General features: G+C 44.4%; 1 protein-coding gene and 1 pseudogene across 2 annotated transcripts in view; both read right to left on the reverse strand.

Annotated features, from left to right (window-relative positions):
• Positions 1-16,837, reverse strand: part of KATNB1 (katanin regulatory subunit B1) — a 1,167,103-nt gene that overhangs the window by 14,893 nt on the left and 1,135,373 nt on the right. The window lies entirely within an intron of this gene.
• LOC122809823 lies at positions 14,059-14,210 on the reverse strand (annotated as a pseudogene).

Genomic DNA, 16,837 nt, shown 5'->3' on the forward strand with positions numbered 1-16,837 from the left:
GTCAATCTCGCCTTCATTCTTGCTGGATGGGACCGCGTCCCTAGCACCTCTACCCTGGGTGGCTCAATGGAACAGACTCTTGAGAACTGTGGAACCAAAGATTGCCCTGTCCCTGGAGGCCAAATCCAATTTGTAATGTGAAACAAAGGTATGAGGAGTGGCCCAAGTGGCTGCTGCACAAATAGTATCTAAAGGTAGCCTAGCCTGAAAAGCTGTAGAAGTGGCTAGACCTCTTGTGGAATGTGCTTTGGGTTTTGAGCTCAGTTGTTTGCCCCTAAGTTTATAAATGTCAGAAATGGTGGAAGATAGCCATCTGGATAAGGTCACTTTAGAAACAGGGAGACCTTTTTTTATTTTCAGCATAAGAAAGGAAGAGCTGATCAGATTTCCTAAATTGCTTCGTTCTGTCCAAGTAATATCTGAGTTGGCGGTGAACATCTAGGTAATGTAATTTTTGTTCCGCCCTGTTAGAATAATTTGGAAAAAATACAGGAAGATCAATGGATTGGTTTAAATTTGTCTTAGAAGCAACCTTGGGCAAAAAGGATGGATTGGTTCTCAAGGATACTCTGTCCTTGTGGAAGACCAAATAAGGGGGACGAACAGAGAGGGCATGAAGTTCCGACACTCTTCTAGCCGAGGTAATGGCGACGAGAAAAGTGTCTTCCAAGAAAGAAACTTTAATGAACATGAAGCAGCCGGCTCGAAAGGGGGAAGTATCAAGGATGTCAGCACTAAATTTAGGTCCCACTGTGGTGGAGGATCCCTAACAGGGGGCTTAAGAAGGAACACTCCTTTAAGAAAGGCTTTACAAAGTTTGTGGGACATAATGTTGTGGTCTGCAAACCCGACATGAAAGTTTGAGATTGCTGCCAATTGAACTTTGACTGTGGAAGACGAAGAACCTGAGTGAAAAATTTCCGCTAGAAAATCCAAGACTGACTGAATAGGGGCAGTAAAGGGATCTATGTTCCTAGCTTTTGCCCAAAGGGAGAAGCGTTTCCACTTGCTAGAGTAAATCCTCCTGGTAGAGGACTTAAGAGAAGCTACTATGATGTCTCTAACGGGGTTAGAGATCATAGGAAGCCTGGCTAAGGAAGGAAGTGGAGCAACCAAGCTGTGAGGTTGAGGAAAGGAATGGACCGGTGCAGTTGACCCGACTGGTGGGTCAGATGATCTGGAGCTGGGTCCAGATGCCAAGGCTGCACCAAGAGATGGCGATGAAGGAACGGGAACCAAATTTGTCGAGGCCAGTAAGGGGCAATGAGAATCATTTTGGCCCTCAAAACGGTAGCTTTCTGGAGTACCTGTGGTATCAATGGAAAGGGAGGAAAAGCATAAAGGAGTCCCCAGGGCCAATCTTGGGTAAGAGCGTCTCTGGGGGGATGGCCCGGAAGTGGGAAGAGAGAGAAGAAGTCTGGGCATTTGCTGTTTTGAGGCGTAGCAAAAAGATCACAGCATGGGCGGCCCCACTTCTGAAAAATCTCCTCCACTATGGATTGCTTGAGAGACCACTCGTGAGGCATGAGTATAGCTCTGCTTAATCTGTCTGCTATTATGTTGGTTTTCCCAGGGATATGCGTTGCTACCAGAAACCGATGAGAGGAGATCGCCCATTGCCAAAGTCTGAGAGCCTCTCGACACAAGGGATAGGACTTGATTCCGCCCCGCTTGTTGATGTACCACACCACGGACATGTTGTCCGTGTGAACTGCAATAGTTCCTAAGGGAAGAAAGTCGTTGAGGGCTTGCAACGTTAAAAGCACTGCTCTCATCTCTAGGACATTTATGTGCAGGTGGTATTCGAACGGTTGCCATGTGCCATGAACCATCCTGCCCTGATAATGCCCCCCCCACCCGATCAGGGAGGCATCCGAAGTGACCGTGGCTACCGGGGCTGGGGGAACAAATGGTCTGCCCTGATGAACTAGAGGAGAGGAAATCCACCAGGATAGATGGTTCTTGCAGCTCTGTGTCAATAGGATCTGGTGACGCATGGGAAGCTGCTGGAAGGACCATTGTGTGAACAACATCCATTGTAGGAGACGCATGTAAAAATGGGCCAGAGGAAGAAGTGTGATGGCAGCCGCCATGAGGCCCAACACTTTCAGGACCAACCTGGCTTGTACCTTTTTGCTGGCAAGGATGATCCGAACGTGGTTTTGGATATCTAGGATTCTCTGACTTGTTAGGTTTGCTGACATCCGAGTAGTGTCTAGATTTGCGCCTATAAAGGTAATAGATTGGCAGGGCGATAAGGAGGACTTTTCGAAGTTTACCGAAATTCCCAACTGACTGCAGAGACGTAGGGTGTAATCTCTGGCTTGGATGAGTTGATGCCTGGTGGTGGCTGAGAGGAGCCAGTCGTCGAGATACGGAAACACCTGGAATCCTTGATGTCTCAGGTGAGCCGTGACCCCTGCCATGCATTTGGTGAACACTCTGGGGGCTGTAGTGAGACCAAAGGGCAGGGCTCTGAATTGAAAATGACTGGTCCCCAGCCGAAAGCGGAGAAACCTTCTGGAGCGTCTGTGGATTTTTATGTGATAGTACGCATCCTGAAGGTCTATGGAGCACATCCAGTTGTCTTTGCCCAGAAAGGGCAAAATCGATTGAAGTGTGACCATCCGAAATTTCATCTTTTTGACAGACTTGTTGAGCCTGCTGAGGTCTAACATTGGTCTCCAGTCTCCGGTCTTTTTGGGAACCAAAAAGAACCTTGAGTAGATTCCGGACTCTAAATGGTCTGTTGGAACTGGCTGGATGGCCCTTTTTTCTAGAATCTTTGAAACCTCTAGTTTTGCAATTTCCCTTAGACCGGGTGGAATGTCTGGAAGAGAACTTTTTTGAGGGAAGGGGGTTTCCTCGAAAGGAATCTTGTAACCCTCGGATATGATCGACTGTACCGATCTGTCTTGGGAGAGGGAAAAACAGGCTTCTGGGTACAGCGACAATCTCCCGCCGACTGCCTCCAAGGGTGGACAGTCGGGCAACACCTCAGGGATGCTGGAAGGGCTTGTCAGAGAGAGGCTCTCTACTGCCCTGGTTCTGGACCCCTCTGCCCCTAGGGCGTCTATTGTTATTACCCCTCTGCCTCTGGGGTAAACTGACCACGTCGTCCGGCGTGACTCCCTGAGATTTCCGGAACCACATCTTCCCTCCCTTCTGGCCTTTGGGATAAGGCCTAGAAGGGGTGGAGAAACGGACTCCTACGGCAGAAAGAGTCTTGCCGTCTTGCTCACACCTGGTCAACGTGTCCTTCACCTGAGGGCCAAACAATGTTGACCCATCAAAGGGAGAGTTTGTGAAGGACGCCTTAAAAGGGTCTGCAAAATTACAGAGCCGCATCCAGGACTGACGTCTGAGAGCCACTCCTGTGCCTGCAGCTCTACTCGCCCCATTGGCTGCATAAGAAATGAGCCGCATGGAGGAGTTGGTTATGGAGTTAAGGATTCCCAGCTGAGAAGCAATCTTTTCCTGAGCCCCTGCTGCTGAAGGATCCTGTACTACTTCACCTAATTCTTTAAGGATGTCCCTTTGAAGTCTGGTGAAGTGACATAAATAATTCAGCGAACGCATAGCAAAGGTTGCTGAGGAAAACATCCACTTACCATACCTGTCCATGGTCCTAGACTCCTTGTTAGGGGGATGGACTGGAACGGAAGGATCTGCAGGTTCCTTCTTAGTGGCGGCCGCCACCACCATGGCATCAACCGGGACACCTTTAGTAAGAAACTGCTTTTCAGCGGGGGCCGTAATAAATTTTGAAGGTCTCCTGGGGACTGGTTCCACCGAATCAGGAGATGCCCACGCCTTTCGAGCTATGACCTCCATGAGAGGGTCGAAAGGTGGAGACACCCAGGAGGTGGAGGGTCGAGATCCAAAAGCCTCCAGGTATACTGATTCATCCTCGGAGGGGTTAATGGAGGGCCAGTTCCCCCTCTGTTTCAGGAGCTCAAGGATGTCTGAAAAGGAGACATCCTCAGAGGGGGATCTTGGGGACCCCTCCGACTCATCTAAATCGGTATCCAATGTTGTAGACTCAGGGGAGTCTAAGTGCTTCCTCTTGCAGGTCCTCTTACGCGGGGGTTCACCTGAAGGATCAGGAGAAACCTCGGAAGAGGAAGTTCTTCCCAATGGGGAGACCTGGGGCGATGGATCTCTGGGTCCGGCAGCAAGAGAGCGGGAAGAGGCATCTACAGGCACCGTAGAGGGAGGAGCTAAAGGAACAGACTGCTGACTAAGCTCAGGGGCTAGCACACTCCTCATCACCTCGAAGGCTCCCCTCCCAGGGAGGGCCGAGAGATCCCGCTCCGAAGAAACAGGGATCCCTGGTCCCACCGAAAGGGAAGGCTCCGAAGCAGATGTCGGGGCCGAGCTCACCAAGGCTGAAGCTCCGAGAGGGAGAACGGGGTCGGACAAGGGTCCAATGCCACTTGTCCCCTCGGAACCGACCAGGGAAGCCCGACGCCCAGATCCCACCAAGGAAGGTCTCAAGGAGGAGATAGGAGTTGAGGACGACGGAGCCGAAAGGTGTGGTATCGGCTCCGAAGCAGCAACAGTCACGGTACCAATAATCTCCGGCTCCGAACTCTGTAAGAGAGTCGAAGGAGGAATTTCAGGAGGGTGTAGAATAGCGGTCGTCTGTTGAGACGGGCTATGGAGCATTTGGGCTAGTGCCTGTGATTTTAATAGCCTACTCACCACTCTCTCTAAATCATGGTCTGATAACCTGGAAGACCTGGATGATCGGCTCCGATGGCTCCGCTCCGAAAGCAGGGGGGAGGCTGGAGCCAAGTGTATAGATTCCAAAGAAGGAGATCTAGACCTCTTTTTGGACGGAGCCATCGGAGCCGAAGAAACCTCGGCTCCAGGCGGAGCCGACGACTTGTCGGCTCCGAGTGGAGACAAAGATATCTCGGCTCCAGCCGGAGCCGAGACATGCTTCGACACTGGGGTGTTGGCTCCAGCCGAAGCCGACACAGGTGCCGAAGCCAGGGTATCGGAGCCGAACGGCACCGATACTGAAGCTTCCACTAAGGAAGGATTGGCTCCGGACGGAGCCGATGTCGACTCCGGCGGAGTCGGAACCAAGACCACAGACTTGGACACCGAAGCCTGGGTCTTGGAAGGCTTAGAGGGCTTCCCGGAGCCGACCTTGGCCGGGGAGCTCTCAGGCTTAAGGAGACCCCTGAGGATCAACTTATTTCTACGTTCCTGCAGGACTCTCTGGCTAAAGGAATGACAGATAGCACAGGAGTCCTGCAGGTGTAGGGGTCCCAGGCAATAAATACAAGAAGTGTGACCGTCTGTCAGAGACATCTTCTGACAGCACGAGTCACACTTCTTGAATCCTGAGACCCTAGTATCTTTGGACATGCCTGAGTCCTAAATACACACACACACCCTCAGACAGAAAGACACTAATAAACTACTTAGAATTGTAATACACAGCTATAATACACAACACAACACCCACACCTAAGGAAAATCCTGACAGGAACTGTAAGGGAGGGTAAGGCCTAAGGCCCAAAAACTAAAAATATAAGAATAAGGAGAAATGGAAGTGAATAAGGATTCACCAAAAGACTATAAAGAATAAAATTTAGGGAATTAGGTCTAAATTTCCTCACAAATATCAATATAAAATCACTTACCAGGAGCTGGTAAAAAAGATGACCTCATTAGTGAAGCGGCAAACGAGATCTGGGTAATTACCACCTTGCATCATGGGATATGGGGCTGCCTCGAGCTGGTAAAAGTGACTCTCGAGCTTAACAAGTGCCGAGTCGGAGCCGAGGATCGGCTCCGAACCCATCCAGCAAGAATGAAGGCGAGATTGACAACTTAACATCACATTTTAAAAACCCTCTTCCCTTTAGAAGGCTGACAGGTTGCCTGTGCACAAAGACAGACCGAGATGGACAGTTTCTCGGAAATTTGGGTATACAAGAAACAAAGATTTAAGATCCTGCATCGCATTGCCTTTGTCTTGTAGTCTTAAGCAAGTTAGCAGCAGCTGTACCAAAGAGATTTTGATTGTCCAAAATAGCATCTAGGAGCTTGACTTTAATATCATCAGTTAAAGCCTAGAGATGAAGCAAAGAGTACCTTCTCATAACTGAACCAGATGCAGTAGCTCTACAGGATGCATCATCAGCTGCATAACTACATTTGATGGAATGGTGGGAAACCTGAGAAGTGGAACTTAACAAGGAAAGGGCAGCAGTCTTTCTTTCAGAGTTAGGAAGGTCAGACAAAACCCCCACAATCTGCGACAGAAGGGCCAGAACATTCCTGGTCAAATGTGTTTGATAATAAATGGCGCTGAGGGCCAGAGTTGCAAAAGTGTGCACTTTTTTCCCTAACCCCTCCATGGCCACTGTCTATCAGACAGAAGGAGTTGGAAGAGGGCAAAATCTTGGATGGTTTGTCATCAGAAAGAGAGATCACAGCAGGGTCTGAAGGAGGACACTTGTAGAGCTATTTAAAGACCTCAGGCACGTTATAAAAACAGTCAGGCTTTTTAAGGGCTGGAGGTTGGGAATCATCAGGTGCAAATGTGTCCAACAAGGCATCCAGTGCAGTAGGGGAAAACAGCAGAAGGTTTGGGAGATTCCAACTGCAACAGCTCATACTGCCTCTTTTGAATATCAGACACTTGTGAGCAGTGCTACTTAAAATACTCCATCAAGCAAACTACTGTGAACCCCAAAGGACAACTCCTCAAAGGACAATTAGGACTCAAGGAGCCCTCTTTTTCAGACTCATAGTCTCAAAAAGTAATTTGTGAGGAGTAAGCCAACAATTCTTCCCCTGCATCCACCTCCTCATCTGAAGAATCAGACTCCCTAGTCCTATTAACGGGAGTAGAAGACCAAGGGGGAAACAGATACCCCCTAAGGTGGTCTTATAGTGATCAAGGCATTGAACAAGCCCAGAGTAAAATCCTGCCATTCCTTCTAAGGATCCCTAGAAATGGAAGCAATGTGCTTAGTTTTCTGCTTCTTCTTTAGTGGGATGTCCGCTTTGGCCAACCTAGGAAGCTCAGAGCCATGGCTATACTCAATAAGGGTATCACAGACCTCTTCCCTCACCAGAATCTGGGGATCCCCTAGCTCCTTCGGAAATGATCTGCTTAGAGGACACTCAGGAAGCTGGTTCCATGCCAGGCTCCAACAGCCAGAAACCGGTGTCTTCACTCACCTCAAGAGAGATGTCCATTACAGGATGGACAGAAGCAGAGTCAGACCAAGACTACTTGACTTTCTTTTTAAGAGATGGCTATACCTCGGGGTCGGCAGATTCAGTCATGGTACTCTTGGTCAAAAGTCTGAGATGCTGGTTCTTGAGATAAATAGACAGGGAGGACAGATGGCTGCAATGCATTTTTGGAACAAAGGCCTGACAAATTGTATACTGGGTATGACTGTGTTAAGCACCTAGGTAGAACAAATACTTCTTGTGACTGTCTTTATGGGGAATCTGCCTCCCTCACTGACATTTTTCCTTCATGGATGACATGAACCCTAAGTATACCAGTAAAGGAAGAAAAAGAAGGAACCTCAATGGGTCAATTACCTGCAAAAGTCTCAGTAAAAAACATCTCAGTGAAGGGCATTCAGAACAATGTATAACTATGGCATTCAGACTGGCAGCAAAGTAGTTCCGAGTATGGAGCATTCACACATCACCTTTATGCCCTACACCTATGCAAGGGGCATACATCTGTCATATGACTCTAGGATGTAAAGTCTTTGGTATACTGGCAGGGTACTGGGCTATCCTTGGCAGGAAATCCCACGTTATGAATACTGCAAGAGTGATACAGGAAGACATTGAGAAGGCACTCTGTCTCTCTAAAGTCTTGAAGGCAGAGCTACAGACAGAACCAGAAACCCTTCCTATAAAGACCATGGCAAGGATTGGTCTCAAAGTCCTGCTTCTCTTGGCTCCAAAGCTGTTGTTGGAGCTGAGCTGTGTAGTGCCACACCTTGACAGAAAGGAATAGCTTTAATAGCCTTGGAGTTGAGCCTGACCTCCCCCTTGGGTCTGATACTAGTACCTCGGCTCTGAGCACTCAGCGCCCACCACCATCAGTCATGCTGACGGAACAGACAAAGACCAGGTCTTGGATCTAACATAGAAATACTCCAGAGAATGCTGGGGTTTAACAGTCCTGAGACTGATGGATGGATCGGAGAAAGAGAAAGAATCTGATGAGGGGATGGAACCATGTCCCCCAGCCCCGAATGAGGTCAGACCGGAACAACTCCCAGCTGGATTTGGGTGTTGAGGACCTTTCACATCATCCTATCCATGTAAGCTTTTGACAGACTCCTACAGGACCCAAACTGAACAGAGTGAAGAAGCAGTGGTTAAAGATCTAGAGATCAGATGAGGTATTTCCTGAAGGATGGGGCATCACAGTCAGGGCAAGATGAAATCCAATGAAAAATGTAGCTCTGGCAGGGGAGATGTGCCAGATCCAATGAGAATAGATTTTGATGCAAAAGTCAGATCTTACGGCTTTGAAATCTTTGGAGCCAGAACCAAAAAAGGAGAATGATCCAGGAACCATTTTTTTTTTGGGGTTCCTTGGATTTTTCTCTCTCTCGCAAAGTCTTTAACATGGCTCTTTTCTGCAATGGATTTTTTCTGCAGGATTCTTAGCCAAAGAAGCAGCAACAGAGAAAGTAGAGAAGTGAGCAGGGGGGATTTTCTCCCATGGTTGAGCAAATGTGTGTAACCAAGGAAATTACTTATTTTTTGAGCGGAGATACAGGACCTGAATTGCCTAGACGTAAGTAAGGCCTTGTTAATTTTAATTCTGGTGGCTGCCTAAAAGCAATTATTGGAAACTGAAAATCAAAATCTAATGCAACCATTTTTGAAGAAGTAAATATTGTAACAGTTATAAAAATACTAGAAGTGAGATCTTTGGAAAAGGGTAGAAAAAAATGGAAATTATGGGAACAATAAATGCAGAATAATGTTTTGGAGGAGGAGTGAGGTTTAAGGGAAGACAAGAATTGAGCAATTTATGTAATGTTGGACTGATAATAATTGTACAGAAAAATATATGTGATCTATAATGTTTGTAACTATAAACATGTTAATATTTTTATATATAATTATATGTTTTGCCTGTGTCCTAAGTGATAATTCAATAAAGGTGTTAAAAATGCATTAGGTCTCAACAATAATGTAGGTACAGCTAATGCTCCACAATCTGATTTCATACTATAACAGAGAAAGTTTTCATCTGTCAAATTTATACAAGTCAGCCTTGTTGTGAGCTGCAGACTGATGTCTAGAATTCCATAAATTGGCAAAGTCTTGAATATCAGGTAGCAGTCCTCCCATATAGTCAGGCCCAGGTATATGTGGACATAATGTACAGATGCAGACAAGAATCTTGCTCAGTCCAGTATGCTGTTAGGGACTTCTGTGATTTATAGACAAACTGAGGTAGTCAAAAGACACAAAAAATATCCATCCCAGTGTTATGAATGATGCACTAAAGTACCTAGTACAAAACATTGCATAAAATGATACAGCTACTCAATGCAGTGATGCAAAGAAAATTATCATGGTACATGATGCATTACCATACCTCTCAACCTCTTAGCAAAATAATTCTATACAAAGACAACAATAATTTGGAGGGGGGGGGGGCAAAATCAAAGACAGATTTTAAATAATGTTCTTATAAGCACTGAAGGTTGCTAGAATACCATATTTTGAATTAATGTGCATATTTCTAAAGGATATGAAATCTGAAACTGAAATGCCACTATTTAGTGATTGTAGTCTTCAGAGATTTGCTGAAAAAATACAGATTTTATGAGAAACAGACCAAAAATATGATGAAAAAATCTGGGCATTCCATGGAATTCTGGACAGTTGAGAGGCATGTGACTTACCAAGCAGCTAATGGAGTTCTTTGGTAAGGCACATTATACCCTAATGCTGTGGTCCCGTCATGTCCAACTGTGACTCATTAGAGTTCATTATCATTGCTATGGTAATGAGGAAATCTGGTGTTGTGCGAGTTCCCTTTGGTGGAGCTTCACAATATGGGGGCGGGAAGTGTGTTGTAGTGGGTTAGTCTGTGTTGCAGGGGAATCTGTTCACTTAGGGATTTTCCTGCCATGCAATGACATTTTGTTTTCCAGCACTAGTATGCTGCAAAGCACCTTCTGCTAAGAAATATACTAATAGGGAACTGGGATTGCTGTGCTCAAAACAGTACACCATGCATTTGTTTGCCACTGGACTTCTATAGTTTTTACTATCAGCAATGTAAGCAATAGTAGTGCACCATTTATGAACTGCATATGATCAAATGTTGGGGGGTGGGGGTTGCTCAAAAGCAAAGAGTGGTACTTGGCATACTGTCACTGCCAATGGAACATGACTGCTCACAATGTCTTTTCTTACTGTGTAATGACTCACAAAAGTCTTCTGTACACTATTTTATGTGGCATATTGTCTATGAACAGTTCACTGAACTATAAACATTCGTGAGTCTCTTTTCAATATAAGAAAGTTTCAGATGTTGGCTAGTCATAGTTTTCAACAATGGCATTAGCAGGGTATGTTAGCAAGGAAAAGTTGGCTCTATTTGCAGATGATATTATTTTATACCTGACAAAACCAGAAAAGGACATTACGGTGTTGTGGAACACTTTGAGACAGTTTCAAATCTTTTTTGGGATAAAAAAATTAATGAAACTAAAACAAAAGCAATAGAGGTAAATTATGTACCAACACACAAACTGGTTTAGCAATATTCATATTTATAGGGACATGACAAAAAAGTATTTAGGAGTACGGATTAAAAATGATTTAAGTGTGGCAGCTAAGGATATGTGGGAAGAGACTAAACAAAAGATAATACAAAAACAAAGTAACTGGAAGCTCTGTTATATGGATATGGATAGCATGATACAAGCAATTAAAAGGTTTTTAGTCCCTTTAGTCTTATACAGAGGTCAGGCATATTTTTATCAGACAGGGGAGGAGTTGTGGATAGCAATTAATAAAGAACTGATGGATTTTATCTGGGAGGGGTGATGGCAAGAGTCAAGTGGGATAAGGTGATTCTTCCAAAAGAATAATAATATAGTTCATATTGCAGAATAATTGTCTATACTGATTTAGGCTACTAGATTTACTTAATTTGATTTACAGTTAAAAATGGATATTGCTCAAGTCTGTCAGTCTCTTGTATTCTTGATGCATTTTTCTGGCATGTGTGAAAAGAAATAGCTGTGCACTGAATGCTTTTAAAAGGCCTGGACCTTGTGATTATTTTAAACAATTAATAAGTGTGACATGACTGTTTGTTTCTGAAAGACTTCTGAAAAGTACACCACCAGAAAAACAGAGGGGGCATGGTTATTCCAAGTAAATTATTTTAAAGTATATAAGGTAAGAGAGCACAACAGTTTTCACTTAAATTACAAGTCGAATTCACACTAGTCATTTGTTCAGTAGGTGAAGGATAAAACCTGAATAGTTTAGTTAAGTACAAAAATAAAGTTGGGGATGTAAGAAGACACAAAAGGCATAGCACAGGCTGCACAAGAAAAGTACAGTTGCATACACTTACCATAAAGGTAGATGTTAGAGTGCATTCACTGTTGCAGTCATTATATTTGGGCCTCTTGCAGGGCTGCTGTTACTGGGTCTGTGCTCAGAAGACATGCTTGGTTTAAGGAGCAATCTTTGCCTGATCACGTTACAACTAAATTGTTGGATGCTCCTTTAAATCAGGACAGCTTGTTTGGCAACAAGGCTGAGGAAGTTCTTAAAAAGATGGAAGACAAAGCTAAATCTATGCAAACTGTTAAATATTTTTTACAAGTTCAGCCTCCTAGATTTAGTAGGCACTGGCCCTCTAAGAATTGGTCCTTTCCAGCCCCTTCCAGGTCTTCTCAAGCCAAACCCAGACAGAGCTAAAACCCCAGGTTTCAGTCCCAGGGGACACACAGGACTAAGCAGTGGGGGGCCTCCACTTCCAAATCTTGGTTCCATTTACCCTGAATGCACTTCCCTGCCAGGTGAGCACCCCATGCATAGTCTGATGCATTTGTTGTTAGGGTTTGGGTGGCAGGGAGTGGTGTAAAAGGTAGTCCCTTGTTTTGGTGGCAGGCTTCTGCCCACCAAAGGAACACTAGGCGTAGGCAAGGTATGACAGGAATCATTGTTTTTAGGTCATGAGGATATTGACACCATAGGCTTTTTAGATACCATTGTAGTTTCCTCATATGCAGTCTTGCATATGGAATTAGAAGAATGCAGGAGGCTATGAATCTCATGGCCTGCAGTATTTGTCTTGCAGATAGCATGGTTTTTGTGGCCACTTGTTTGATGTAGGTTGTCAAATGAATTTGTTTCTCTGGTGTGAGGTAAGCCATCTGGGAAGTTGTATTCAAGCTTGCTCCCAGGAATATAATTTGTTGACAGGGTACCAGTTGTGATTTATTTTCGTTTATGGTGTACCCCAGACAAGTTAGAACCCTTTGTACAAAAGTCAGATGATTCAAAAGTATGTCCTGGCTTTCTGCCTGAATTAGACAATCGACCAGGTATGGGTATATTTGAATATTTCTTTGCCTACAAAATGCAATAACTGGAGCTAGGCACTTTGTGAATACCCTGGGCACAGTAGATAAGCCAAAGGGCAGTGCAGAGAACTGACAATGCATGTAGCCTGGTTTGAAGTGCAGGTATCTTCTGCAAAATTCCCTAATTGTGATGTGCAGGTATGCTCCTTTTAAATCTAGTGTTGCCAGCCAGGCATCTTTGCCTAGCATAGGAAGTAATTGGTGAAGAGTCAGCATCTTGAATTTTGGAATCTCCAAAAAGGTGTTTACAGTAGACAGGTCCAGGATAGGATGCCATGAATTGTCTTTTCTGGGTACCAGGAAAAGTTTCGAGTAGAAATCTTGTCCCTTTTCCTCTTCTGGTACCAGCTGAATATCCCACATGCTTAAGAGAGAAAGTACTTGTTTTTGGGCCTCTGCCCACTGATTTGGGGGTAGGTCCGGCCACCCACTTGGTGTTGGCAACGTGTGGAAATGAAATCTGTATCCCTGGGACACTACATTTAAAACCCATTTGTCCTGGGTAATGAGTTCCCAATTCTTTGCGTGAAGAGCAATCTTTCCCCCCAAAGGGGCAGTCAGTTGCTAAGTGCTTGGAAATTTTAAAGGAAGTCATTGAGACAGTTTACCATGGGGGGGGGGGAGTCTTTTTATACTCAGATTTGGAAGTGAAGGCCCCCCCCCCCCACACACACACTGCTTAGTTGTGTGTGTCCCCTGGGACTGAAACCTGGGTATTTTGCAGTGTCTGGGTTTGGCTTGAGAAGACCTGGAGGGGGCTGGAAAGGACCAATTCTTAGAGCACCAGTGCCTACTAAATCTAGGAGGTTGAATTTGTAAAAAAATCTTTCAGTTTGCATAGATTTAGCTTTATCTTGCATCTTTTTAAGAACTTCCTCAGCCTTGTTGCCAAACAGGCGGTCCTGATTTAAAGGAGCATCCAACAATTTAGCTTTAACATGATCAGGCAAAGATTGTTCCTTAAGCCAAGCATGCCTTCTGAGCACAGACCCAGTAACAGCAGCCCTGCAAGAGGACCAAATGTAATGACTGCAACAGTGAAACATGAAGAACATCAGGGAAAAGAGGCTTGTGAGGTGCTCAGGATTTGGAGCAGCTGTTTTATTAAAGGGCTTTTGGATGACAATGTGGGAGCATCATAACAGAATATGAGAAAAAGAGGTGTTACTGGACTGGCTAGGTGGGCATAAAAGGATAGACTGGGAATAGATAAGATGATTGCAATAGGAGGCCTCAGACAGGATGAGGTGGAATCATAGGATCAGAGATGAATGCTAGGCTAACTACCCTGAAAAACATTTTAAGCCCAGCCAGTAACCGGAGGAAAGAATCAAACCACGTGTCTTGTATCTGTGAGGTGAAGACCTTAACCATTATGCCGTATTGACCCACCCACTAAAAAATAAATAAAAACTAGTTCAGGGGACAGTGCTAACGCAATCTATCACTACCATAAATTATACAGTTGAGTTTCCCATATTTGGGGAAATCACAGAGGTCAACCCAACCGAACAGCAATGGAACAGTCTCATCCCAGGGGAACAATTGTGGTTATTCCCATTGCTAGGTAAGTAAATTTCAAAGACGGTTGTTTTAAAGCAGCTTCCTCAGGAGTATAGTGGCAAGTGTGAAGACAGTTCACCGGTATTATTGTTATAGGTAAGTACTAGGCTAGCTGTCCTTATGGGTCATTTTAAGCCTAGCCAATTTCTCTTCCAAAGGTGAGAATCAAATCTTGTACCTTGTGTTTATGAGGTTAACATATTAATCATTATACCAACCCCCAACCTGAAGAGGTTCATTCCTAGCCAATAATCCAAGGTCATAATCAAATGTTGTACATTGTACCTGTGAGGGAAAGACCTTAACTGTTGTACCAATTCTCCCACCATAAGCTACAGGGTAGAAAAGCAGAGGACAATAAAACAGAGCTTGTCAGAAAAGTACAGGTGCAAGTGACATGTTATAGACCAAAGCGAAGGGAGAAAGTAAAGGACGCTACCACAAAAAGGAAGACGATGCTAGGCAGGAAAGACAGAAGCAAACAATAGTGTCAAGTGGCAAGGAGTGAGAGCTAAAGGTGGTGACACAACACCAAAAACCACAAGGTGAGCAAGAGGTCAGTGAGTAGTGAGGGAGAGTCACCTAGATGGGAGGTCTACAGAACAGTGGAGTGGTCTTGTAGGAAGGCCACATAAGGGATGAGGAAGAGATTATGCCTTAAAGAAGAAGGCAACCAGCAGAGAGACTAAAAACAACTGATAGAAGAGAAAGTAGAAGTATAATGTTACAGATAAGAGGGGAACTGGCAAAGGGAAACAAAAAAAAGGAACACACAGCTAGTGTGTGTGGAGGGATACAGAATGATTTTATTGATTGAAAACTCAATCACAAGAGGAGTTAGGAGTGCAAGCAATCAAGTAGAGACAGACCAAATTTAACTGAAAACAGGCCTGAGACTAAGATTTGGATAAACATGGTACAAGTTTACAAAGCGATCAAATGGTAGGGTGGACACATACCGCGATGCAGGGCAGGGACTGATGATGGTGGCAACCAGCAGGGCTGGGGAGGTGGCAAAGATAAGCTAGAAGAAGAGGTTGCCAGTAGCATTTTCAGAAGTGTTGTCTGTATCAGTAATCAGCACACAGAGAAAAGAGGGTATTGGAATACAACTGCTGACTGTGATGGTGGACATGAAAGAAAGGTATGGGAATGTTAGGAGACATGGAAAGTTACATTGCAATGACTGTACCTTTAAGTTAATATGAAAGTACAGAGAAAGAACAACAGAATGGGAGAAAATATTAAATCTGTTGACAGAAGGGGAAAAAAGTGATTTAGAACACAGCATAGGAACAAACAAGGGTTACTAAAAGCTAGAAGACTGGCTGCGTAGAGTTACTGTGTAATGGGAGAAGTCTGGCAGAAAGATAGGGGAGCTATGAGAGCTGAAAAAGAAGGGAAGTAGGTACATTGTGGTATCTGGGTGTAGCTGTTCAACAATGACAGAGAGATCAAGGTGCAAAGGAATCAACATGGGGCATCAGATGTGAGGCTACAAAGGAAAAGATCTGAAAAATAGGAATGAAGCGAGGGTGCAGCCATAGTCATATGCTAGGTTAAGTGCCCTTACAGTTAAGGTAGAAGTTGATTGGGGGGGTAGCTGGGGAACTCATGCACTGCATCATCCTCCAGAGCAAACAGTAACACTTTAACTAGCTGAGCTCCACGGGATTCAATACTAGGCCCTCTCTTCTTCAGCATTTATTTCATATACCTCCAAGGCAATAATATCCCAGTAGTGTGGGTGAACAATTGTGTTGATGACTGCATGTTGATGACTGCAAGCTGGACACTATTATCTGATCATCTGACAATACTAAACAGGTCTCAGCAATGAGAGGAATATGCACAAATCTGGTATACTGAATATGGTCGCAAGTTAAAAGTAAAAAAGTGCAGTGTAGTAATGTTCCACATAAAATTGCTCCCATCTCATGTGTTATAAATGGTCTCTTTTTCAAAAGGTTGTAGTTATAAGAAACGTGGGCATTTGTGAGGACAACTCTCTCTCTCTCTTGCTCCCTCATTAACTCAGTAAGTTTCTACTGAAGTGAGGAAATATTTCTGTCTGACTGAAATAATTTCCAAGGGAATATTCTCAAGATTCAAGGAAGTCATACCACCACTGTAGTTTTCTCTTATCAGACTCATCATTAAATACGAGACCTTTGGTATTCAGAAATCCAAGCATGCTGATCAACTAAAAAGGCTCCAAAGATTTCAAACCAAAAAACTTAAAGGCCTTAAATCTTTTACATATTGTTATCAATCCCAGAAGAGCAATAGTATGACCCTGCTTATACTCGGTAGCCCGACGTCTGCTCTAAGACAACCTATACCTTGCTTTTTCAGCCAACAAAAGATCCAAACTTATTTGACCTTCTATTTCTTCACAAAATCAGTAGCTCTACGAACACCCACACTAGGAACCTTAGTCTAACACCAACACATAAACAAGGCTTGCTGGAGGGATAAAATCCTAACTTAACATACTCCACCACCCAATGGAATAAATTACCACTACAGGTCAAACAAATTATTATCCTGGTGACCTTATAAGCTAGTCTTAATGACTAGTTGGGTATACACCAATTTACCTCAGGGTTTGGGAAGGTGGGCACTACTAAGTGCTTGAA

Source organism: Protopterus annectens, chromosome 8.part0, assembly GCF_019279795.1.
Source record: "Protopterus annectens isolate FY-2018-M chromosome 8.part0, PAN1.0, whole genome shotgun sequence".
Classification (NCBI taxonomy): Eukaryota; Metazoa; Chordata; order Ceratodontiformes; family Protopteridae; genus Protopterus; species Protopterus annectens.